The sequence below is a fragment of the Balaenoptera ricei genome, chromosome 16 (assembly GCF_028023285.1).
Source record: "Balaenoptera ricei isolate mBalRic1 chromosome 16, mBalRic1.hap2, whole genome shotgun sequence".
Lineage (NCBI taxonomy): Eukaryota > Metazoa > Chordata > Mammalia > Artiodactyla > Balaenopteridae > Balaenoptera > Balaenoptera ricei.
In genome coordinates, this window is record NC_082654.1 from 114,767,860 (window position 1) to 114,794,451 (window position 26,592).

The following is a 26,592-nucleotide window of genomic DNA, read 5'->3' on the forward strand; positions in this document are numbered from 1 at the left end:
AGGGAAGCCCCGAAAGGGTTTCTTGATGAAGTCCATTTGGGGAAAGTCTGGGATAAATCTCCATTTATGAAATCTATCATTTGATTAAAATGCCATTTCACAATCAAGTGATCCAAGTATCCTACTTCTTCTTTTATCTTGTTTTAGATTTATTTACTCCTTCTTTATTTGTTTGGTTTTCAGCTTTTGTGGTGACATGGCATCTGGTTTTTTTCTACAAGGAAAGTTCAGCACACAGCACAGTCCTTGAAACATTGGATTGGTTTGATGATCCTACCTGGAACAGGTACATAAAAGCTTCAATGTTTGCTTACCCATCCTTTGAATCATACCTAGGGAAGTATATCCATTTCTGCTTTTCTTGTTGTTGACTGAGGATGAAATTTGTTCTGAAGAGTAAAATTCACGTGTCAGAGATGACCTTTGTCTTTTCTACTTAGCGTATGTGTTTATAGTATGACCTACAAGACTCCCCAAGACCCTTCATTTCCTTTGTTATGGGGTTAATACAAATTAAGAATACATTCATGCCAGTAGAGAAAGGAAATTCCATGCTCATATGGTTCTGAAACTAATAAGATTTAATATACAACTCTATGGAACTCAAGTATATGAAATATGACAGATCCCCTGGTATGTTTATAAATATAGTATCTGTAGCTCAAAAGTCTAACAGAAGGATGTAAACTTTTTTTTCCAAAATTAGTTCAGTCTTAGACAAAATTGAGTATCAAATTATGAACTAAATGGGAATTAATTAATGATCCTTTGATCCTCTTAGGTTTTGTGACAAGTACTCCCTTGGTATAATATATAATGACATAAAACCAAAAAGAAATACAGTATTTGAAAGTTTCATTGTTTAATGAATACTCTTGAAGGGAATATTCTGAAATTAGATTCTCATGAGATATAAGCCTTATAGCTCCTGATTTAATTCAATTCAGACTGCTTTGATGAGTCCTCTGTGTGTGTGTGTGTGTGTGTGTGTGTGTGTGTGGTATTTTATCACTAACAGATACTTTATTACAAGATTCATTGCTTTATTGTATTCCACTTTCAAAATATTGTTGGGAATGTGGTAGACTTGTTGAAATTCTGGTATGTATTTAGAAAAGTGTCCGATGTATATAAATTGTATTTTCAAAAGTAAAACTTTATAACAGCTCCCCTGCCCACCCCCTTCCCCCCAAAAAGTCTGCTGAAAACCACATTTGAGAAGTAGCACAGACCTGAGACTTAATCAGATATAAGACCTAGCTCTACTCCTTAACCCATAACCTTGGAAAAACATGTTATGCTTCCTTAGAAAGGGGGAGGGAGGGAGAGAAGGAGGGAGAAAATAAATTCACAATTGCAGTGCACCAAATACTCCAGGTCACCTTTATTCTTAATGAGGTATCAAGTAATTAATCGATGTGTTTCCAGGAGTCTCCAGAGAATTTCACTCCTACATTCTGTGACAGTCTGAAATCCATAATTAGAGTTTAACCTCCCTGATTTAAGGCAGAAGTTGCGACTGGTCCCCTGAATGTTAGGGCTATCTTAGGTTGTTTATTTTATAGTTTTGGTGGGGTTTTTTTGGCCTACACAAAATTGATACACGTGTTTAAAAAATTGCCAAACCGAAAACATCAGGAGAGTTCACATTCAAATCTGGGCTTCCAGTCTTCTTTTCCTCTGGAAATTGCACTACAAGTAAACTAGTTACTCATCTGCCACAATTCTAGTTGTCATACAAATTACCTCCCTCGTCTTAACCTCTCCACGTCGAATCCATCAAGTCCTCCAAAGCCTTGCTGGGACCCAGTGGTTCTCAACCCTTGCTGTGAAAAGGTCATTTTCTGAGAGCTCAGACTGCAGCCAGAAAATTAAGCCAATAGCTCTGAGGGTGGAGCTGGGGTTCAGAACTGTAGAAAGCTCTTCAGATGATTCTGATGTGCAGCTGAGGATCCGAACCCCTGACCTAACATCTTCATGTCTCCATGTCAAAGGCCATGCCCCCAGTCCAAGTCACATTCACCACTTTCTGGTCTCAACCGTCTTCCACTGTCATCCCTAAATCACCTTCTCATTTCTATTCTTGTCCCTGTTCAATCTCATCTTCACCCAACTGCCAGAGTCATTGTTTATGAATAGAAACATATCTGGTCAATGCCTGGCTTAAAGCTCTTCAATAATAATAGCAGTAATGATATCAACTGATGATGATCATTGATACCTTGGTTGAATAAAGAATCTGAGTTGAGGCTTTGTTGAAGGATCAAGTCATTGAGACATTAAGTATCAGAAGCAAATGGGGGAAAGGGCACAAAAGGTGTGACTGAAGGTACCAAGGAAATTTTATTCCATTTCCACACGGGGCCTGTTGCCTAATATGACAATACCTTCCCCTTGCCTGCTCCTCCAGGTAGTGACGCTTAGGCCAGAAGCATTGCTGACTTCTACAAATTGCCATCCAGTCTGTGTCCTGATGTCACACTACTATTAGGAGCGAAGGGATTTTATAGTTTGGCAGTGACATTATTATAAGATTAATGTTCGAGCACAGCTACCAAAGTTTATTAAATGTCACTCCTTCGTAGTTGCATGATTCACCCAGCAAAATAAGTTGATGCTAGTAAATTTTTAGGCAGAATAACTGACTTAGGGAAGTGTGTTTGTCGGGGTTGGTAGTTAAACCTGGGATCATATCTCTTGCCTGTCTGACATATAGTTCCTCCTTTTCACCAACACAAAACGTAAATCCAATTATTTATTTGAGCTGCAGTGGAGACTTTGTTTCTCAAAATGGCTGTGTAATGACTGTATAGACCATAGAGGTAGTTACTGAAGTCTTTCCTTTAGACTCCAACCACCCATAACTGGAGATGGTGCGCTTCCCATTGGAAGGGAAGAAGATAAGGTGTCATCAGAAAGTTTTCATCAAAGACACCTTCTGACATACTGTGATGTTATTTGATTCAGAGTTTAAAAATAAACCAGTAAATGCAATCTTCTTTGAAGCTGAGTGGAAACTTGGGTCCATGTCAGCACTCCTTATGTACAACATAATCAACTTTATTTCGTACTGGTGACATTTTTTTCCTTCAATATAAAACCATCAGTGTTTCACAGTTGACATTATAAAAAGTTCAAGGATCTGTGTTAAGACAAAAATGTGCCTCCGATGTTCAGGTAATGGAGACCAATAAAGATGTTGAAAACTCTTGTTACCTAGGTATTAAATTAATGCATGAGGAACAGCTATCTCCTTTACCTTAGGGGACCTAATTTACCCAAATAATATGTCTGGGCAGAGCTATCCTACATTTGAGGAAACAGTTGATATTTTCAGCTCTCTCCTAAATATTTATTTTGGGGGACAATGGAGAACAAAATACACAGAGAGGCACAAGCACATACACACTGAGCATCCCTAGACACAGTACAGGATAGTGCTTATTGACAAGATGCCTTTGTATTTCCTTTGGGGATTGGCCTTGCGTATAATTGTTCTCTGTGCTGAATAGAGTTGTAATAAGGCCAGAGATTCTTCTCATGTCCTTTTAGGAATTTCTTTGAAAGGATTCAGGCAGGGATGTCCATTATGTTTTAGGGTTCTACATTAGTATAGACAAAGCTTTTCCAGTAAGATAAATCCATTTTTCTAAATTCTTTATATCACTGAGTGCCTGGGATCTGGACAGAGGAAGATTAAAAATCTCTCTAAAATCTACCGTATTGCCACCACATGAAACAGCTATTGAGAGGGAAATTAATAGTGTCTGAAATGAACCTTGGGTTAAGCATACTTAACTTTGCATTTTCTACTATTTTTTTCACTTGCCATTAACTCCCTTTAATCAGAGAGGTTCCCTGAATTAATTAGGATTAATTTTTCAAATCTAATATAAAAGATAAATGTATCCTATATTTATTATAGGGCAGGAACAATATGGACGCTGAGTTGATTGTGAAGATCTGTGTTATGTTATAGTAATACATCAAACGGCTCCAAAAATATACATGTTTATCATAGACATTTACTATTGTATCAGACTTTTTCTTATTCCCATCATTATCGTAGCACTTTGTGTTGACTTTTAAGAGTGAACATTTTGGAACAAAAGATACATTCTTCCAGGATCCTCCATGCTTGAACAATATTAGACTTTAGAAAATATTTGTGAAATGAATGATGAATAATTCAAATGCATTTTAATCTTAGATACAAGCAGATGAAATTATACCAAAGCTAGGAACTGACTTAGCCAGTGAACTAAATATATAAAATAATGACCAATAAAAATGGTAATTCATCAGATCAGATATTATATCTGGTATGCTCTGTGGAATCAGAGATGGGCATCATTTTGAAAGGATTTGGACAAAGTCAGAGGGCCAGCAAATCTAATATTTTGGTGAGCAGCTCACCCTGATTTCATTAAGGTGTGGCTCTTCACTTCCCTCTTCTCCTTCACCAGTATTTTCATCTTTAAAATCTTTTTTTTTTTTTTAACCTGTCATGTTAAGGGGACATTCTAGTCTAAAGACTCCTGATTGAGGTGCCTTATCTTTAAAAACTTTGCTAGGGGCTTGTGGGACATTAAGAGGTAAAACACTATAGCATTTCTGCACTTGTGAATAATTGAACAGAGTCTAATGTTGTCTGATCAGGTAATAATGCTACCCAAGTAAACTCTCTAGGAAGTACTAGAATCATTCTTATGCCTCCATCTACTTATCTATTAAATCTCTGACTTTTCTTGGCAAAGCTCAAAGCCAATTAAAGCCCCATATGCTTTACATTGCTTCGCTTTTGCATTTTAGGAAAAGAGTAGATGGTCCAAATGGATGTGATGATGTTATCAGCCAACAGTAATATAAGCCCTTCATACATAAAATTATGTTTCTCGGAAGAATGTGAAATTTCACTTTGAAGTTATATTGCATTCTTAGTATCACAACATACTGTGCCTCAGGGATAAATAATTTCATATATTTAGGATCCCTAAATTATATTCCTATATTGGAGAGATATTTAAAACAAATTATTTTACTTTATCTGAATATTAATAATATGATCAATGATAACTTTGATTACAAGTATTCTGAAATTGGGAACTTTCCCATATTTAACTTAGCCATCTTAATGTTCAAACATATTTCTCTTTATATTGTTAATTTTTTTTCTTTAAACATTTTCATTCTCTACTGTTCACTTGTTTGTATTGATGTGTCTGTACTCTGCTTTTTTTACCCCAAAAAAAAAATACTTTAAATAGATTATAAAAAGAATAAAACCTAATAATTATCAACAAAATAGAAAATTAAGGCAGAACAAATATAAATAAAACTGTAGAATCAACTGAGAAATAAATATCAGTCACAGTTAGGCAGACCCTAGGGACCAACAGTTGCTGCTGTTGGTCATCAGACATGACTCTGGGTTTACTGGAGGCTAAAGCAAAATTTTGTTTGGCAATTCTGCTATCTGAAAAAGGTATATTTGCCTAACGTTAAAATACTCATTCTGTAAAAAGAGAAATTACACATCTGATAGGAATGGAGGGGCAAAGAGTGCTTATGATGCTATGGGAACATTGGACTAATATTTGAGGATTACTGATGTAGGAATGAGATACAGCTGTCCTGAACCATGTGTGTCTATCATCAGCCCCTTTTTATTTATGTTTGTAATCATGCTTCAGCTGATGGTTGAAAGAAAACCATTGAAGTCAGAATTTTATGTATTTTATTCCGTTGGCCTTTGAACCTCTCTGTGCTCAGAGGTCTTGATTTTGTTTTCTGTTCTCTACCACTATCAACACTAAATTTTAAATGATGTTTTATGAAATCAAGTAGAAGCTATAGTCGAAAAATTGTTGACTAGGGTCTCATAAAAGTGGAGTTAGTTTTATTGAGTTAAATTCTGTAGTTTATTTCCCTTGACATAAAATTACGTCTTTGCCTAACACTGTTTTTATTTATGATATTGGCTACTACTAGATATGTGTATTTTTTTTAACATCTTTATTGGAGTATACTTGCTTTACAATGTTTTGTTAGTTTCTGCTGTATAACAAAGTGAATCAGCTATGTGCATACATATATCCCCGTATCCCCTCCCTCTTGCATCTCCCTCCCACCCTCCCTATTCCACCCCTCTAGGTGGTCACAAAGCACTGAGCTGATCTCCCTGTGCTATGCAGCTGCTTCCCACTAGCTATCTATTTTACATTTGGTAGTGTATGCTATGTGTATTTTTAATTTGTTACTCTTTGAGCTTTTGAGGGGGAAAAAAAGACAAATCTTTATATTTTCTTTGGCTGAGACCATTGAACAAAGAGAAGTAAAGTGCTACTTATTTTCCTAGACAGCAACTTGTTGGATTCATGGCACAAGCTTTATATCATTGTCCTAATCTTGAAATCTACCCCATTTAAAATCTTCTATCAAATCCTTTGCAATATGAAAATTGTTGTGATTAATCCTCATAAAAGCATGACACACAATTTAATCATTTTAAAAAGTAAAAAAGGGTATCATATTTTGCAAGCATCATTCTATAAGATAAAAAGGGAGGTGGGAATGCCTACACATGGATTCTGCCCTTAAAAGATTGAGGACTCATTTTCATTTTGGAAAACCAGTAGAGATAGATCTATAAAAAAAGATGAGTCATTAATTTAAAAAAGCTTCTCCTCCTGGCATATTAATTATATATTAACATATAGCTTATTTCCAAGTACCACATTATAAACTACACACAGTTTTCAAACAATGGTGGCAAATAGAAGCAAGTAATGAGTGGCCAAAATCTCAACTTAATGTTCGTCTTCCACGAGTTAACCTATGACTTTGAGCATATTCTTAACTTCTGGTTGCAGTACATTTATTTCCTGTTTAGAAAAAAAAGATAAAGACATTTGAGAGCCTGTCTCAGAGTTGTAAACAAAATATCACCATGGTGGTTCTGAAAGCTATCCTTCTGGGACATTTTTTCAACTAATAAAAACCGTTTTAATCTAAACTGATTATGTACAGTGCAAAACAATTAACAGAATTGAGTTTCCCCTTTAATATGCTGGACCATCTCACATTTACAAGGCACTGTCATGGTCCAGTCCCTGTGTGAGTGCCCTAACACATATGTTTACTTCAGAATCTCTTGTTTATTCTTCAGAGTAGCCTTGTGAGATAAGTAATATCCTCACTTTACATGAAACAAAGAAAAATGGGTTACAGAAAAATTATGTCATGAGTCATTCCTATCTAATTACTAAGAAGGATAAACTGTGATAACCGGAACTTTTCCTCTCTTAAGGCAAAACCCTTTTCCTCTAAATCAGTGCTTCTCAATCAGGGTGATTTTGTCCCATAGGGGAACATCGGGCAATGTCTGGAACCGTGTTTGGTTTTCATAACTGAGAGGGGAACTCAGTTGGTTTCACGACTGAGTTTCTATACAAGCTCGTATAAGCTACTCTCTTCCATGCGTCCTACGTATGCTCCACATTCCGGTGTCTTACTGTTTCCTCGGAGTTATACAAACACTGTACTTGCACCTACTCATCATTCTGCCTGGAGTACCCTGAACCCCCTTTCCTGACAAATGTGTATTCATCTTCAAGACCCAGATGAAATCTCACCAGAATGCTGATGTCTTTCCCCATGCCCTGCTCATCTTCTCCCCAGGCAGAGTTAAGTTCACCACGTTCTTTCCCCAACCCCTCCCTTCATAGTTACCCAGCACTTATGGCTCTGTATTGCAACTTGTTGATTTCCTTGATTGTTTACCCCTGAAACTGAGTTCCTTGAGGACTGGCACCCCCATCGTATTCATCATAGTATTCCTTAATGGCAGTGCAAAACAGTCACTAAAAAAATGCTTTATTGTGTATTGAATAAATGCTAAGTGATCCATGAATCCCTCTTGATGTATCGTTCCCTTGCAGCTAGGGAAATGATGGAATAAATTAATTTGCCCAATCATCCAAAAAGATTAACAGTGAGTTTCATTAACTTGAGCTTCCACACTCTCACCCTCTTCTAGTTGGAAAAAAGTCCAAATAGAGAAAAATGTAATGTTTTAGAAGGTGACTCCTAAAACTTTAACACCTTTAAAAGATGTAGTGTCATTCAAATTCCTCTACTTATTAATATAAGTACTTAGAAAAAATTTAAGATATTAAAATATTCTCTTAAGAAAAAAAGCTGTCACTTAAGGTCAAATGTTGTCCATTCAACAGATTTATATTGATTGCCTAACATGTGCCAGGTTACCTGGAACATTATTTTTTTTATTAATACTATATTTTAATAATTATAGTAAGTTGGGGGAAAATTAACAAGATGTGAGATGTGTCTTCTAATGCCCTGGAATAATTAATTGATTCACTTTTGCTAAGAAAATATCTACACATTTTATGTTTGATCTATGACTTTAAATTTATTTGTTAATAATTTTCTTTAATGGAAGCTGATGTTACCTGGTAACCCTGGTGCTGGGTTCAGAGGTTATTCATCAGTATTGTTTATGAGTGAGAATAATCCAGAACAATAACTTCATGTAGTACTATCACAGCATCATCTTTCTGAGTGAATTAGATCATACTGATACTTAGATATACTTTAAAAAATCAGTTCACTGCATAGTTAAATCCATTCTAAGTTTCAAACCCTTTAATATAGAATAAGAAACAAATTTGTGGTCTTTGTATCACAAAATTATAAAAAACCTGCCTTTACTAATATAAATGTGACCTATTTTAACTAGGTGCACTCAAGAAATATATACATTAGAGTTTATAATTATATTTTTCCCTCCATCAAATACTACTGTTATCAGTGCATCGTGCCATACTGTTTCACATTAATCCACAAAACTGTCTGCTTCTAAAGTAGTTTCCAGTCTGAAAAAAGGATATACCTCTTTTACTTTTTTTTAATATATTGCAATATTTTTCATTGATCTATTTGCAGAAGGGACTGATATAAGTGTATTAGTGTGTAAGTAATAATGTATATAATTAATGTATAACTCTGTGTGTGTGTGTCTGTGTATTTCCCATCAACTTAAACACATTGTTTTGGTTTTTTCCCCCAAATATTTTACCATGCTGGTTTTCAACAAAGATCTAATGACCTTTTTTTTAAACTTTATTGAAACTGCATTATCAGTACAATATTTAGTGTTTTAGTTGCTGTCTATTTGAATGCTAAAATTATTCAAGCCTACTAAGCACATTGTGCGTATTTATTTGTACACATGCTCATCTTCCTTTAAGAGTAACAGTATTTCATGTTGGTGTAGCTATGGTTTTGCAGTACTTCCATATAGTAAGTAGTACAGTTAGTGGATATGGGCATCAGCTTTGCACCCAGCTGCTCTGGATTCAAGACCTGGATTCAAACCTACCAATTGTGTTTCCCTGTTTCTTGACTTATCTTGGCCTCTCCTTTCCCATTCATTCTGCCAATGAGGGCAATCAGGCCCACTTTGTGGAGTGGCTGTTGAGAGGATTCAGTGAGATGAGGTATATAAAAGGAATGCCTGGGCATGGTGAGAGTTCGGAGAATGGTGATTTTAATTTAGACCTCACCAAGGCCCTTAATAGTTCAATTTTATGTCAAAGGGAGGGACAAAGGGAAAAAGTGATGTCCCCAGAGACTATGAAGTGTCTAACCCCAGGTCACACAGCTTTGATGTTCTAGCTTGAAGGCTTCCCTCCTACATGCCAACATTAGGCCTGACTGATCTTTGCATCCTCTAAGTTCTGACACATAGTAAGCATTCCAGAAACAATGAGTAAGTGAGTTTTAAGAATTCCTGTGAAGAATTAAAGTCATGGATGAGCACATGGAAAGTGAGCCACACTAGTGTAGCAGAAAATAATCTTTTTTGCTGAGACTGTGTCGCTCTCACACCCCATGAGCAAGAATCTTATATTACTTGTTTTTATGTTGCCAGTACTTAAGCGAGGGCCTCGTGTAGACACTCAATACAGCTTTGTTTAATAATTGAATAAATAAATGGATGAACTTGAAAAACTGAGAATTAAGTTTTAATTAAAATGTTTTTAATTTTAAAAAGATGTTATATTATTATTATTATTTTACCACTAACATTTTGGAAAGAATGTATGTCTTTCAGTAGGTTTTTTGTTTTGGTTTTTTTTTTAACATCTTTACTGGAGTATAATTGCTTTACAATGCTGTGTTAGTTTCTGCTTTATAACAAAGTGAATCAGTTACACACATACATATATCCCCATATCTCTTCCCTCTTGCATCTCCCTCCTTCCCACCCTCCCTATCCCACCCATCTAGGTGATCACAGAGCAGCGAGCTGATCTCCCTGTGCTATGCAGCTGCTTCCCACTAGCAATCTAGTTTACATTTGGTAGTGTATATATGTCCATGCCACTGTCTCACTTTGTCCCAGCTCACCCTTCCCCCTCCCCCTATCCTCAAGTACATTCTCTACTAGGTCTGCGTCTTTATTCCCATCTTGCCCCTAGGTTCTTCATGACCATTTTTTTTGTAGTTGTTTTTTAGATTCCATGTATATGTGTTAGCATGTGGTATTTGTTTTTCTCTTTCTGACTTAACTTCACTCTGTATGACAGACTGTTGGTCCGTCCACCTCACTGCAAATAACTCAATTTCATTTCTTTTTATGGCTGAGTAATATTCCATTGTATATATGTGCCACATCTTCTTTATCCATTCATCTGTTGATGGACACTTAGCTTGCTTCCATGTCCTGGCTATTGTAAATAGAGCTGCAATGAACATTGTGGTACATGACTCTTTTTGAATTACAGTTTTCTCAGGGTATATGCCCAGTAGTGGGATTGCTGGGTCGTATGGTAGTTCTATTTTTAATTTTTTAAGGAACCTCCATACTGTTCTCCATGGTGGCTGTATCAATTTACGTTCCCACCAGCAGTGCAAGAGGGTTCCCTTTTCTCCACACCCTCTCCAGCATTTATTGTTTGTAGATTTTTTGATGATAGCCATTCTGACTTCTGTGAGGTGGCCTCATTACAGTTTTGATTTGCATTTCTCTAATGATTAATGATGTTGAGCGTTCTTTCATGTGTTTGTTGGCAATCTGTATATCTTCTTTGGAGCAATGTCTATTTAGGTATTCTGCCCATTTTTGGATTGGGTTGGTTGTTTTTCTGATATTGAGCTGCATGAGCTGCTTGTAAATTTTGAGATTAATCCTTTGTAAGTTGCTTCATTTTCAAATATTTTCGCCCATTCTGAGGGTTGGTTTCGAGTCTTGTTTATGGTTTCCTTTGCTGTGCAAAGGCTTTTAAGTTTCATTAGGTCCCGTTTGCTTATTTTTGTTTTTATTTCCATTTCTCTAGGAGTTGGGTCAAAAAGGATCTTGCTGTGATTTATGTCATAGAGTGTTCTGCCTATGTTTTCCTCTAAGAGTTTTATAGTGTCTGGCCTTAACATTTAGGTCTTTAATCCATTTTGAGTTTATTTTTGTGTATGGTGTTAAGGAGTGTTCTAATTTCATTCTTTTACATGTAGCTGTCCACTTTTCCCAGCACCACTTATTGAAGAGGCTATCTTTTCTCTACTGTATATTCTTGCCTCCTTTATCAAAAATAAGGTGACCATATGTGCATGGGTTTATCTCTGGGCTTTCTATCCTGTTCCATTGATCTATATTTCTTTTTTTGTGCCAGCACTATACTATCTTGATAACTGTAGCTAAGTCAGGGAGCCTGATTCCTCCAGCTCTGTTTTTCTTTCTCAAGATTGCTTTGGCTCTTCGGGGTCTTTTGTGTTTGCATACAAATTGTGAACTTTTTTGTTCTAGTTCTGTGAAAAATGCCAGTGGTAGTTTGATAGGGATTGTGTTGAATCTGTAGACTGTTTTGGGTAGTAGGGTCATTTTCACAATGTTGATTCTTCCAATCCAAGAACATGGTATATCTCTCCATCTGTTTGTATCATTTTTAATTTCTTTCATCAGTGTCTTATAATTTTCTGCATACAGGTCTTTTGTCTCCTTAGGTACGTTTATTCCTAGGTATTTTATTCTTTTTGTTGCATTGGTAAATGGGAGTGTTTCCTTAATTTCTCTTTCAGATGTTTCATCATTAGTGTATAGGAATGCAAGAGATTTCTGTGCATTAATTTTGTATCCTGCTACTTTACCAAATTCATTGATTAGCTCTACTAGTTTTCTGGTAGTATCTTTACGATCCTCTATGTATAGTGTCATATCATCTGCAAAGAGTGACAACTTTACTTCTTTTCCGATTTGGATTCCTTTTATTTCTTTTTCTTCTCTGATTGCTGTGGGTAAAACTTCCGAAACTATGTTGAATAATAGTGGTGAGAGTGGGCAACCTTGTCTTGTTCCAGAGTTAGTGGAAATAGTTTCTGTTTTTCACCATTGAGGATGATGTTGGCTGTGGGTTTCTCATATATGGCCTTTATTATGTTGAGGAAAGTACCCTCTATGCCTACTTTCTGGAGGGTTTTTGTCATAAATCATGTTGAATTTTGTCGAAAGCTTTCTCTGCATCAGTTGAGATGATCATATGGTTTTTCTCCTTCAATTTGTTAATATGGTGTATCACATTGATTGATTTGTGTATATTGAACAATCCTTGCATTCCTGGGATAAACCCCACTTGATCATGGTGTATGATCCTTTTAATGTGCTGTTGGATTCTGTTTGCTAGTACTTTGTTGAGGATTTTTGCATCTATGTTCATCAGTGATATTGGCCTGTAGTTTTCTTTCTTTGTGACATCTTTGTCTGGTTTTGGTATCAGGGTGATGGTGGCCTCGTGGAATGAGTTTGCGAGTGTTCCTCCCTCTGCAATATTTTGGAAGAGTTTGAGAAGGATAGGTGTTATCTCGTCTCTAAATGTTTGATAGAATTCGCCTGTGAAGCGATCTGGTCTGGGCTTTTGTTTGTTGGAAGATTTTTAATCACAGTTTCAATTTCAGTGCTTGTGATTGGTCTGTTTATATTTTCTATTTCTTCCTGGTTCAGTCTCAGTAGGTTGTGCATTTCTAAGAATTTGTCCATTTCTTCCAGGTTGTCCATTTTATTGGCATATAGTTGCTTGTAGTAATCTCTCATGATCCTTTGTATTTCTGCAGTGTCAGTTGTTACTTCTGTTTCATTTCTAATTCTGTTGATTTGAGTCTTTTCCCTTTCTTCCTTGATGAGTCTGGCTAACGGTTTATCAATTTTGTTTATCTTCTCAAAGAACCAGCTTTTAGTTTTATTGATCTTTGTATTGTTTCCTTCATTTCTTTTTCATTTATTTCTGTTCTGATCTTTATGATTTCTTTCCGTCTGCTAACTTTGGGGGTTTTTTTGGTCTTCTTTCTCTAATTGCTTTAGGTGTAAGGTTAGGTTGTTTATTTGAGGTGTTTCTTGTTTCTTAAGGTAGGATTGTATTGCTATAAACTTCCCTCTTAGAACTGCTTTTGCTGCATCCCATAGGTTTTGGGTCGTTGTCGTGTTGTCATTGTCATTTGTTTCTAGGTATTTTTTGATTTCCTCTTTGATTTCTTCAGTGATCTCTTGGTTATTTAGTAGTGCATTGTTTAGCCTCCATGTGTTAGTATTTTTTACACATTTTTTCGTCTAATTGATATCTAGTCTCATAACGTTGTGGTCAGAAAAGATACTTGATATGATTTCAATTTACTTAAATTTACCAAGGCTTGATTTGTGACCCAAGATATGATCTATTCTGGAGAATGTTCCAGAGCACTTGAGAAGAAAGTGTATTCTGTTGTTTTTGGATCGAATATCCTATAAATATCAATTAAGTCCATCTTGTTTAATGAATCATTTAAAGCTTGTGTTTCCTTATTTATTTTCATTTTGGATGATCTGTCCATTGGTGCAAGTGGGGTGTTAAAGTCCCCTACTATGATTGTGTTACTGTCAATTTCCCCCTTTATGGCTGTTAGTATCTGCCTTATGTATTGAGGTGCTTCTATGTTGGGTGCATAAATATTTAAATTGTTATATCTTCTTCTTGGATTGATCCATTGATCATTATGTAGTGTCCCTCTTTGTCTCTTGTAATAGTCTTTGTTTTAAAGTCTATTTTGTCTGATATGAGAATTGCTACTCCAGCTTTCTTTTTCTTTCCATTTGCATGGAATATCTTTTTCCATCCCCTCACTTTCAGTCTGTGTGTGTCCCTAGGTCTGAAGTGGGTTTCTTGTAGACAGCATATATACGGGTCTTGTTTTTGTATGCATTCAGCCAGGCTATGTCTTTTGGTTGGAGCATTTACTCCATTTACATTTAAGGTAATTATCAATATGTATGTTCCTATTACCATTTTCTTAATTGTTTTGGGTTTGTTGTTGTAGGTCTTTTCCTTCTCTTATGTTTCCTGCCTAGAGAAGTTCCTATAGCATTTGTTGTAAAGCTGGTTTGGTGGTGCTGAATTTTCTTAGCTTTTGCTTGTCTATAAAGGTTTTAATCTCTCCATCAAATCTGAATGAGATCCTTGCTGGGTAGAGTAATCTTGGTTGTAGGTTTTTCTCCTCATCACTTTAAATATGTCCTGCCACTCCCTTCTGGCTTGCAGATTTTCTGCTGAAAGATCAGCTGTTAACCTTATGGGGATTCCCTTGTGTGTTATTTGTTGTTTTTCCCTTGCTGCTTTTAATATTTTTTCTTTGTATTTAATTTCTGATAGTTTGATTAATATGTGTCTTGGGTGTTTCTCCTTGGATTTATCCTGTTTGGGACTCTCTGTGCTTCCTGGACTTGGTTAACTATTTCCTTTCCCATATTAGGGAAGTTTTCGACTATAATCTCTTCAAATATTTTCTCAGTCCCTTTCTTTTTCTCTTCTTCTTCTGGGACCCCTACAATTCGAATGTTGGTGCATTTAATGTTGTCCCAGATGTCTCTGAGACTGTCCTCAATTCCTTTCGTTCTTTTTTCTTTATTCTGCTCTGCAGTAGTTATTTCCACTATTTTATCTTCCAGGTCACTTATCCGTTCTTCTGCCTCAGTTATTCTGCTATTGATCCCTTTTAGAGAATTTTTAATTTCATTTATTGTGTTGTTCGTCACTGTTTGTATGTTCTTTAGTTCTTCTAGGTCCTTGTTAAACGTTTCTTGTATTTTCTCCATTCTATTTCCAAGATTTTGGATCATCTTTACTATCATTATTCTGAATTCTTTTTCAGGTAGACTGCCTATTTCCTCTTCATTTGTTAGGTCTGGTGGGTTTTTGCCTTGGTCCTTCATCTGCTGTGTGTTTCTCTGTCTTCTCATTTTGCTTAACTTACTGTGTTTGGGGTCTCCTTTTCACAGGCTGCAGGTTCGTAGTTCCCGTTGTTTTTGGTGTCTGCCCCCAGTGGCTAAGGTTGGTTCAGTGGGTTGTGTAGGCTTCCTGGTGGAGGGGACTAGTGCCTGTGTTCTGGTGGATGAGGCTGGATCTTGTCTTTCTGGTGGGCAGGTCCACGTCTGGTGGTGTATTTTGGGGTGTCTGTGACCTTATTATGATTTTAGGCAGCCTCTCTGCTAATGGGTGGGGTTGTGTTCCTGTCTTGCTAGTTGTTTGGCATGGGGTGTCCAGCTCTGTAGCTTGCTGGTCGTTGAGTGGAGCTGGGTCTTGGCATTGAGATGGAGATATCTGGAAGATTTTCGCCATTTGATATTATGTGGAGCTGGGAGGTCTCTTGTGGACCAGTGTCCTGAACTTAGCTCTCCCACCTCTGAGGCACAGCCCTGAGGCCTGGCTGGAGCACCAAGAGCCTGTCCTCCACACGGCTCAGAATAAAAGGGAGAAAAAAAAGAAAGAAAGAAAGAAGAAAATAAAACAAAATAAAGTTATTAAAATGAAAAATAAAAAATAATTATTAAAAAAATTTTTTTAAGTTTAAAAAAAAAAGGATAGAGCAACCAAACCAAAAAACAAATCCACCAGTGATAGAAAGCACTAAAAACTATACTAAAAAAAAAGGGGGGACAGACAGAACCCTAGGACAAATGGTAAAAGCAAAGCTATACAGACAAAATCACACACAGAAGCGTACACATACACACTCACAGAAAGAGAAAAAGGGAAAAGAATATATATATCGTTGCTCCCAAAGTCCAGCTCCTCAATTTGGGATGATTCGTTGTCTATTTACGTATTCCACAGATGCAGGGTACATCTAGTTGATGGTGGAGCTTTAATCCGCTGCTTCTGAGGCTGCTGGGAGAGATTTCCCTTTCTCTTTGTTGTTCACACAGCTCCTGGGGTTCAGCTTTGGATTTGGACCCGCCTCTGCATGTAGGTCGCCTGAGGGCATCTGTTCTTCACTCAGACAGGATGGGGTTAAAGGAGCAGCTGCTTCGGGGGCTCTGGCTCACTCAGGCCGGGGGGGAGGGAGGGGTACGGAGGAGGCAGGGCGAGCCTGCGGCGTCAGAGGCTGGCGTGACGTTGCAGCAGCCTGAGGCGCGCTGTGCGTTCTCCCGGGGAAGTTGTCCCCAGATCACGGGAGCCTGGCAGTGGCGGGCTGCACAGGCTCCCAGGAGGGGCGGTGTGGAGAGTGACCTGTGCTCGCACACAGGCTTCTTGGTGGCGGCAGCAGCAGCCTTAGCATCTCCTGCCCGTCTCTGGGGTCCGCGCTGATCGCCACGGCTCGCGCCCGTCTCTGGAGCTCGTTTAGGCGATGCTCTTAATCCCCCCTCCTCGCGCCCCAGGAAACAAAGAGGCAAGAAAAAGTCTCTTGCCTCTTCGGCAGCTGCAGACTTTCCCGGACTCCCTCCCGGCTAGCTGTGGCGCACTAGCCCCCTTCAGGCTGTGTTCATGCCGCCGACCCCAGTCCTCTCCCTGCGATCCGACCGAAGCCCGAGCCTCGCCTCCCAGCCCCCGCCCACCCCGGCGGGTGAGCAGACAAGCCTCTCGGGCTGGTGAGTGCTGCTCGGCGCCGATCCTCCGTGTGGGAATGTCTCCGCTTTGCCCTCCGCACCCCTGTGGCTGCGCTCTCCTCCATGGCTCTGAAGCTTCCCCCCTCCGCCACCCACAGTCCCCACCCGCGAAGGGGCTTCCTAGTGTGTGGAAACCTTTCCTCCTTCACGGCTCCCTCCCACTGGCGCAGGTTCCGTCCCTATTCTTTTGTCTCTGTTTTTTCTTTTTTCTTTTGCCCTACCCAGGTACATGGGGAGTTTCTTGCCTTTTGGGAGGTCTGAGGTCTTCTGCCAGCATTCAGTAGGTGTTCTGTAGGAGTTGTTCCACATGTTGATGTATTTCTGATGTATTTGTGGGGAGGAAGGTTATCTCCACGTCTTACTCTTCCGCCATCTTGAAGCTCCTCTCCAGTAGGTTTTTATCTTAGAGTCTGCCTTACTGTATTCTTTTCTACATTCAGTCTAAAATTCTACAGTTACTTTGTCTTCTCTTAGTTTTTTTGTTAGTTTATAAACAACTGACTTTGTTTTCTCAATATTAATCTTTTTCTTAAGACTCTTTTATTGAAATAATATAAAACTACTCATGTGTGCTAAATTAATAAAAAGTCAAGACTTATAGATATTTTTTTGCTTTGGTTTATACGTAGTATGTAACTCAAATTCAGTTAGCAAGGTAGTGATGGTGGTGTTTTGAGGAATCTGTGTTACAAGGTGAAAAAAGAAAGGTAGTCACTGGGCATAACATCTTGCAGTAACACAGACACTTGTAAAGTCCTTTAAGTCATTTTGTGTTCTTAGGACAGTTAATCTTGCACTGAAATCTTATTTACTCTCATGTTTTTGACAGTCAAGTGAAAGACTCTATCTCTTTGGTCCCAATATTATGTTAAATTCACCATTGATTAAGTCACAATTAAAGATTTAGCTCAGAGAATAAAGATTGAAGGTATACTATTTATTTTAAAATAAGGTAAACATTACTAGGTCTCTCCATGGAAGTTTTTAGTAACAATTAGAGTAAATATGTGATTTGTTTGAATGTCACTAATTTGTTTTGTTGAAAGATACAGATTGAGATTTTCTCAGTTTATTTTTTTTCTGGGGAGGGTTCTGTATTGAAGTGTCACAAATTTTAGTTGCAGGAAGAATGATGAATAATAAAATATTAATGGAGCCAATTGTTGCCTTGGCTTTGAGCACTACCTTTGTATACAAAGACATTTACATTGAAGCTTAGGTTAAGTAAACATTCGCATAAAACAGTGATAAGAACCTGAATAAAAATGTAAATTTCTCTGATCAGAGTGTTCTTTAATAGTGAAAAAATTGTAAAATAGCGGGGCTCATGAATTAGATTTTTGAAAATGCTGCACATTAAAAAACATAAACTCCCTCTACAAACATAGGAAAATTATTTTGTATTTGGTATTTCCTATACTTCACCAACCTTACACTATGTCTTCAAAAAGAGTATACTTTCTCTTTCTGAGAGATCCTAAAACTGGGATATTTATTGACTACATACTCTGTGCCAGACATTCTTTTAGGTACTAAGGCTATGACAGCAGATAGAACAGAAAAAGCTGTGTCTTCATAGAGGTTATAGCCTAGTAAGGGACAGATAGAAGGAACATATGTAAATACACAGTGTCAAGCGAAATCAGTCTTATTAAGTGTATTAAGGCAACAGAGAATCATGGCAGTGGGGGGAAGGGGGAAGCTCCAGTGTTTTTTTATAGAGGGTGTTCAAGAAAGTCGTTTTTAGTAAGGTCACATTCGAAGAGAGACCAGAAGAAGCCCAGGCAGGGGAACCAGCCATCAACAAAGGCCCTAGGGTTGGGGTATTGGAGGAGAGGCAGAAAGGAGCCGTCAAGCCTAGAAGGGAGAGCAGGAAAATGGCGAGTAAATGGAATCAAGCCAGAGATGAGTGGAGGAGGAGAAGTTCATGCAAGGCCAAGTAGGCCATTGTAAGGACTTTGAATTCTGTACTAATTGATCTGCGAAGCCATTGTAAGACTTTGAACTGTAAGGGAGGAAAATTTTTCTTCTACCCTTCTAGGTATTTTAATTTAAATTGACATAAGACAGATTAACTGGAGAAAAACAAATTTAATTTTGTACATGTGGGAATCTCATGTAGATATGAGAAGCTCCCAGACGGTCAGGCAACTGAGGCTTATGCGCCATCCTGAGCTCAGGGGAAGGGAGGAGGGGTCTGGGGCTTCAAAGGGAAGGAAGACAATTCACAGGAAGGTGGGAAGAGCAAACGTTTGGTAAACAGATGTTTGCCATGCCAGGTAGAAGCCTTGGGACACAGAGGGGACTTTGAGCAAACACCCTGCCTGGCTCCCCCCAGCTTCTCACATGGTGATGGTTCTCTTCCTGGAGCAGGTCTTCTATCTAAATGCTTTTAGGCAGTTAAAGGGGAGGTAAAAAGCTCTTCCTGAGTCTGTTGGGCCTTGATTGTCTTCAGATCAAGATAATCCACGTGCCAAAGTGACACATGCTGCGTCTGCCTGCCCTGAACCCCATCAGAACTACGGAATGAACTAATATAAGGATTTTTTTTTAATACATTTATTTATTTATTTTTGGCTGTGTTGCGTCCTCGTTGCTGCGCGCAGGCTTTCTCTAGTTGCGGCGAGCGGGGGCTACTCTTTGTTGCGGTGCGCGGGCCTCTCATTGCAGTAGCTTCTCTTGTTGCAGAGCATGGGCTCTAGGCACGTGGGCTTCAGTAGTTGTGGCTCATGGGCTCTAGAGCGCAGGCTCAGTAGTTGTGGCGCACGGGCTTAATTGCTTCACGGCATGCGGGATCTTCCCGGACCAGAGCTCAAACCCGTGTCCCCTTGCATTGGCAGGCGGATTCTTAACCACTGCGCCACCAGGGAAGTCCTATAAGGATTTTTTAGAGGAATCATTCTGGCTTCTCTGTGAAGAAGAGATTAGGCAAAGGGTTGCGTTCCATCAACAACGTGTGAGAGCTTGAGGAGTAGAAGGGGGTGTTTCTCTTTCGTGCATGGCCACGCCTTGCTGCAAGGAAGGTAGCCGTGTGACCAGCTCAATGTCTGAGGGATCTGTGATTCCAGGAAAAGGGAGAATGGCTGTAGGTGTGTAATGGGCAGTTTTGGTGTTGCTCCTAGGAGTAGGACCTGGAGTAGGAGGGCTTAGTGGATGGGAGGTCATGAGTCAGAATTTGCATGTGAAGGATCTGAGGTTCTTAGATGAACTCCAAGGGGAAGGTTTGGGAGAGGCCCCCAGGAGGTTTGGATTTCAGGAGTTGTCTGGTAGGAGAAGATTTGGTGGCATTTCATATTATTATATGGCAGTTCAAGGCCTGGAAATGAGAGCATGTAAACTGAGAAGGGATAAGAACCCTGCTGGTGCTTCTAAGCCCATATGGTCCTAAAAAATACTCAAAGGGTCACCTAACCCTCAGAGGGAAAGGAGAGGTTGCTGGGTGGACTTCTCTTTTTTTTCAAAGTCTGTACATTTCCTTTTGCTGTAACTCCCAGAGTCCCATGCATTCACATTCCAGTTTGTGGCTCCAACTTAATGTGAAGGCCAGTTTGGGGAGGTATAATACTTGAAATTCCCAGATTGATCCCAGCTTGGCAAAATAATCACCAAAAGAAAGGGCTACATTAACATAAATTGAGCAGATTTCTTGCAAAAGTACTTTCTCATCTTAACAAAAAAAAAAAAAACAACACTTAAAAATAGGACTATGTTTCTCAAAAATTACTCCTTATATGGAAATTCACAGTAAATAATTTTTTCCTGCTTTGGAAAAGGACCGTCGTTGAAAAGAGTTGCATATAGTTGTTTTTGTTAGTATTCCTAAAAATTCAAAATGTTTGTGTGACATGTAGTGGCTGAAACTTTTAACGTATATTTATTTCTAATTCATCTGTTCATCACAAAATACCTAAATATATAAAATCCAAGTGAAAGGAATCCAGAGAGTTGACGAGAAACTGCAGAGTATCTGAAGTTGAAGTCATTAAGGATGCTTGGACCCCAGCTGAGAGCAGCCAAAAAAAAGCAGAAACCCTTGGTTTCTAGGTCCCTAGGTGGGACCAAAAGAGCTAAGGTACCAGCATCGCTCAGGAAAATGTGTCAGACTCAGATGGGAGTTGTCAAGGGCTGAGCCCTTGATGCTGGCTAGAGGAAGCTGCTCTCAGGCGTGAGAAGCCAGGAAGTAGTCCTGTTCAGGTGAGCAATCATTCAAGGTCCCAGAGCTGGACGGAGGGGCTTGGAGGGCTGATTCACCATCTCCAGGAAGCAGTAGGATTTCATGGTAAACTTGTAGGAGCCCATCTGCTTGTAAAGGGAGGCATTGGTAAGTGTGATTAAGGACTTTCAAAGGTTTCAATTTTAAGAGTAATTTTTTAAAATATCATGGATATGATTTGTGTTTGCTCAGAGCATTTTTGTTACTCAACATGTTGTTTGAACATTTTCTGAGTCTTATCCAAAATCAAGAAAAAGAAAATATTTTAAAGGTCAGAGGCTACAAACTTTTCATCATTTAGCCAAGAGACATAGATAATATAGTGCATGTATTCAGTTTAATTTAAATAAAATGTCAGCTTGAGGGCGTAACTACTAAGCAGTTATCTGAAGGTAGATTAGAGTGACATTAAGCCATGTTCCTCCTGTCTACCTGGGGATCTCATCATATAGTAATTCATACATTTTAAGTTTTAAATATTGTTGCTATGGAGAAAATATTCATAATTTTAAATGAACTCTAAGGGTTTTATGTTCAGTCATGATGATGTCTCCTAATTTGGAGGCGCCTATAAGTAGTGGAAGAATTGGCTCTCTCCATATTTTGATGAGAAATAGAATGTCCCTTCTTAGATTCAATGCTTACAGCCCCCTCAGGCACACCATTTGAGGATTTTCCCTCAAGACCAAGTGTCTGGAACGATCAATTGTGAAGTAATGAAATCAAAGAGTACTTATTTCCATGTTTTGACAAGGATCCTGAGGCAATAGACCCCAGGGGATGCAACTCTCTCAAAATGAATTAGCAATTTCAAATGTCATGGTATGTCAGTTTCTTCTAGGCTAGTTCCCTGGAATCTGTTCCAGGTTCTTTCTCTTGAATCTGAAAGGTGACCACCTTTTAGGCATCTTGAGCAAAACATTTAATATCTTCCAGATAAATATTCAGAGGCTGGAATCAGTGGAGCAGGGAAAAAAATTAGTGCATCTTTCTTTTGAAGAAATTGGCTTTGTGGATGACAGTGCCCTTCGTCCTCCAGAGAATTTTGCATATGCAATGGGCCAAGGAGTTCTATGGGAGGGCACTGAATCTATGGAGTTTAAGAGAATTAAGGTTTCAAGGAACAACACTCTGGGATTTAAACTCTAGTTCGAGATGATTTATGTGTCAAAAATAATTGAAGGCTTGTGGTTAGTTACAGTTTCAAAAGACAGACTCCCCTGGAATAAGACATAGCAGCTGAGATGGAGTAAGGAACTGTCGTGCCTCTCTGTTTTGAAGTTTTGTCAGCTATTTTCCAAAATAGTAAGGTAATCCTGCTGTTATGCTCAATACTGGTGAGACCCTAATGAGTGTATTGGTTCCATAACTCAAGAGGAGTGTGGAGAATTTGAAGAGGGTTTGAAGGATAATCACAAAGATGAGTAACAGAACAAAAGGCATGAAGAGTTAGGAAAACTGAAGAACTCGTCAAGAACTTCAACATTCTTGAAACTCATGAGTAGCTCCTTGAGAGAAGATGGTGTACATGTTTGCCCTCTTCCTGGCTGGAGGGCTTTCCACTGCAGGAAGAGAACGGTTCCTTGACAGTGAAACTTGGGAAGTAGCAGGAGAGGGAACCAAAAGAGATTGTAAAGTTGAATAGTAATAGTTCAAAGAGTTAGGGTGAGGAGAAGATCTATTTTCATCTATTTTTTGGCTTCAGTAAACTCTGACCCAGATTGACTCCTCAGTCTCTTCCAACCATTTCTATGAATTTATTCATGTACTCCAGAGAAATACATCTTAAGTGCATTTAGGAGTAGGAAATCAGATCATCAGATCATGCCCCGTGTTTATATTCTTGCTCTGCATTCATGCACATCTCTGTCTCCTCAGTATTTTCCTCACATGGCTTTGTAAGAAAAGTTTGACGGTCACTGCCCTCAGCACTCTACAAAATGATGGCCACATAGTTCAAAATAGACTATCTCTCCACCTCCTTTTTGTTCACAAAGCTACAATAGTTCTTTGCCTTTTCAGGGTGCTATTGATTCAGCTGTCTCCCCTTAAGTTCATATGTTGAAGCCCTAACCCCCAATGCAATTTTATTTGGAGACAGGGCTTTCAGGAGGTAATAAATATTAAGTGATATCATAAGGATAGGTCCTAATAGCGTAGGATTGGTGGCCTCTATCCCCACACCAGGAACTAAATCACTGGAACCTTCATCTTGGATGTCTTAGCCTCCAGAGCTATTAGAAATAAATGTGTATATTATCGAACCACCCAGTCTATAGCATTTGGTTATGGCAACCTGAGCACACTGATATACAGAAGAAAGTTTGCTGCTTGACTGTCATAATTTCATTTGTTTCAAATTGGTTCTCGTGAGAAGAAACCTTAGAAATTTTTTTCTCATAATTATCTCAACAGAGGTGAGAGGTGGGGAAACTCAGGGTATCGGGGATAAGATGAGGGTGGTGAGAAAAGCTTGAGGCAGGTTTACCTTCAGCCATTTTTCATCAGAGTGAAAACAGAGACTTGGTTGACGCCATACCTGAGAAGTGCCAGAATACTCCTTTAATCTTTAAATTGGGCCTACTTAATGCTTTGATGATATTAGATTAGTTGATAAACTTACAGAATTTCCCCTGATTTCATAAGTTCCCCTGGAACTTATTTTTCCAATATGATTACAAGATAGCTTAGCCTCTGACGAATATATGAATGACAGAAAGCCATACTTCAGAAAGATGATGTTCAGTTCCTTTACACATAGCAATAGTTTTTTTTTAATATGTATTGGGATGCCATGAGCTTTATGTTATGTGTGGTATGCAGGTTTCAGACCTTTACGTATCTGCGAAGTTTAAGACATTTAAGGACAGAAGTCAACACTCAGAAATGTAAAATATAGTTAGAGAAGAGTCATATTTGAAAAACAGTTGAAGACTTGTGGTTGCCAGTTGAAGACTAAGTGATCTGATGCCTACCCCCAGTGCAATAGGAATTCAGCTAAGGAAGGCTTCAGTTAGGAATGGAACTTGAACTTAGCTTTGTTTTCTCATAGTATATCATTACTGTCTAAAACTTCACTGAAAAAAAAACTGTTTCGTTCTTATATTCGTGTATTCACATAGATGATAACAGTTGCTCATGATGGAATGAATGCCCAGAATGAAAGACTGAACGAGTAATAGATATTAATCTAAGAACTGTCTCAAAGACTGGTGATTTGCTATAGAAGCTTATAATTGAATGCAGAAGCCTCTTCATGATACTGGCTGGATTTATTATGATCTGGCAAATTTAGAGAATCCTCAGACCTAGCATTTCTTGAGCCATAGAAATTTCTAAGGATTTTGCATTTATTAATTTCTCTCTTCCTCATAGCAGTCCTCCTTTGAGGTAGACACTGATCATTGTGCCCATTTTCCAGATTAGGAAGTTAAGGCTGTAGGATATTACCTATGCAAGTCTCAGGGATGGGAGCTGAACTCAGCAGTCTTGAGTCCGTACCTCGTCTGGTCTATACTGCCTCTCATCAGTTCTAGCCTCTGTAGAGTCCATACTGCCTCACCCTTGAGCTTCTTTACCTCTCAAACTTGTCTTATTCATAAAAAAATAGATTAATATATAACCAAAAACTTACGGTCATAATGAAGATATGTTTACATTCTCTTAAGATATGAAGTCACATAGTGTAGGCAAGGTCTTCTGCCTCATTTTCCACCAGGGCACATGGGAGCTCCCCTGGGTCGGAAAGAACAAAGTACAAATCATCTATCACAGGTGATGGGGACCTCAGCCAAATCGGGCATATGATTATGTCTGTGCTCCCACATGGTGGCCTTGTGTAAATGAGCCATTTAAGTTCTGAATCTTTGAAACGAGGTTAGATGTTCCAAGAAATAAGAAAAGGTCTCTGGCATTATTGGGTGAAGTGCTTATATAATGTAAATTTGCTCTTGCATAATGGTAAATTAATTTTTTTTTTCTGTCTGGTGTTAGAACAGTAGAGATTTCCCTCCCTCTGTTTTAAAAATATTTTATTTCATTTTTACCTTGAGACTCTGGGCTTGAAAATCAAAGCAATTAAAATGTTCCATTCTCTTGCACATTAATGAACATATAAAAATGGAACTGAAGAAAACATTCTGAGTCATCATTTGTCTTCTAACATAAACTTAACATCCTAAAATTTATCACACTAATCTTTTTTTTAAATATATTTATTTTTTAATTTTTTTGGCTGCGTTGGGTCTTCGTTGCTGCTTGCGGGCTTTGTCTAGTTGCAGCGAGCGGGGGCCACTCTTTGTTGCGGTGCACAGGCTTTTCATTGAGGTATCACACTAATCTTGATCTGCATCTTCAGTGTAAAGAAAAGTATCCTCAATTTTATTAATAATACACAAATAATTTTAATAAAAACTACTTTCATTTTCATCAATTTTTATTTACCTTTTAGAGATGTATGTTTATTTTTCATTGACATCTATGCTGCAGGCAAAAACAAAAAGAACCCTAGAAATGATGACACATAAAGTTGGAGTTGAATATTAAAGAGTATTTTAATTTTATTTTTAAAATTTTTTCTGATAATTAAAAAATATTTTATTATACACAGCACTAACAAAATAAAATAGTATTTTGTGGGTTATTTTTATTTAGGAAAATTTAGTTTACTGCTTTGACATGTTGGCACATTTATATTACTCATAAATTTATTTTTTCTTACTTTCACAAGAAATGTGGGAGATCTTGAGGAGCCAGTGACTAAAATCATCACACTAAACTCTGTGTAGTCAACTACAGTCATTACATGTAAAGCGATAAAGGTTGAAGTTCCTGCTATGAGCTTAAATGATGAAAATTCAACCTATGCTGTAAGAATTTTTTAAACTATTTTTGTAGTTAGAAAAACTAACTTTTTTCCCTTATATGCCTCAGGATAGGCATATTTAGGTAAAATGAAAAGGAAAGGAAACTCACTTTTAAATTATGTTTAAGAACCAGAGAAAGAATTTTCATTTTGTTTGAAATATTTCAGATTCACTGTTCTCTAATTGGATTTTGAACTAGACTTACGCAGTTATTTAATTTCACTTATTTGGAAAATATGCTAGAGGATATGTACAATTCAAGTGACCTAATTGCCTCAAAATCATTTATCTTGATTTCTTTTTTCATTTTAATGTATGCATTACATCTGTAGGCATAATAATATATAAGAAGCGTTACCTCTAACTTCAACATCTTCTTCACCGTTTCTGTCTTTGCACTAACAAATTATCTCTTAAGAATATTATTTACAACACAGAGAGTATGTAAACCATCTTTATCAAGTAAAGTAACAGAAAGCACATATTTGGATTTGAAGCCAGAAGACATGATTTCTGGCCCTGTCTTTGTTACTTGCTAAAATTCTGGCCGTGGGTAAGGCACTTAACCTCTCTAAGCTACAGGT

At 38.0% G+C, this 26,592-nt stretch overlaps 1 protein-coding gene across 2 annotated transcripts in view; it reads left to right on the top strand.

The window, feature by feature from the left end:
• Nucleotides 1–26,592, top strand: part of CHRM3 (cholinergic receptor muscarinic 3) — a 514,336-nt gene that overhangs the window by 271,329 nt on the left and 216,415 nt on the right. For both annotated transcript variants that reach the window (XM_059900319.1, XM_059900320.1), the window contains exon 4: nt 184–286. The gene's annotated coding sequence lies outside the window, so the exon portion shown is untranslated. The remainder of the gene's footprint in view (nt 1–183; nt 287–26,592) is intronic.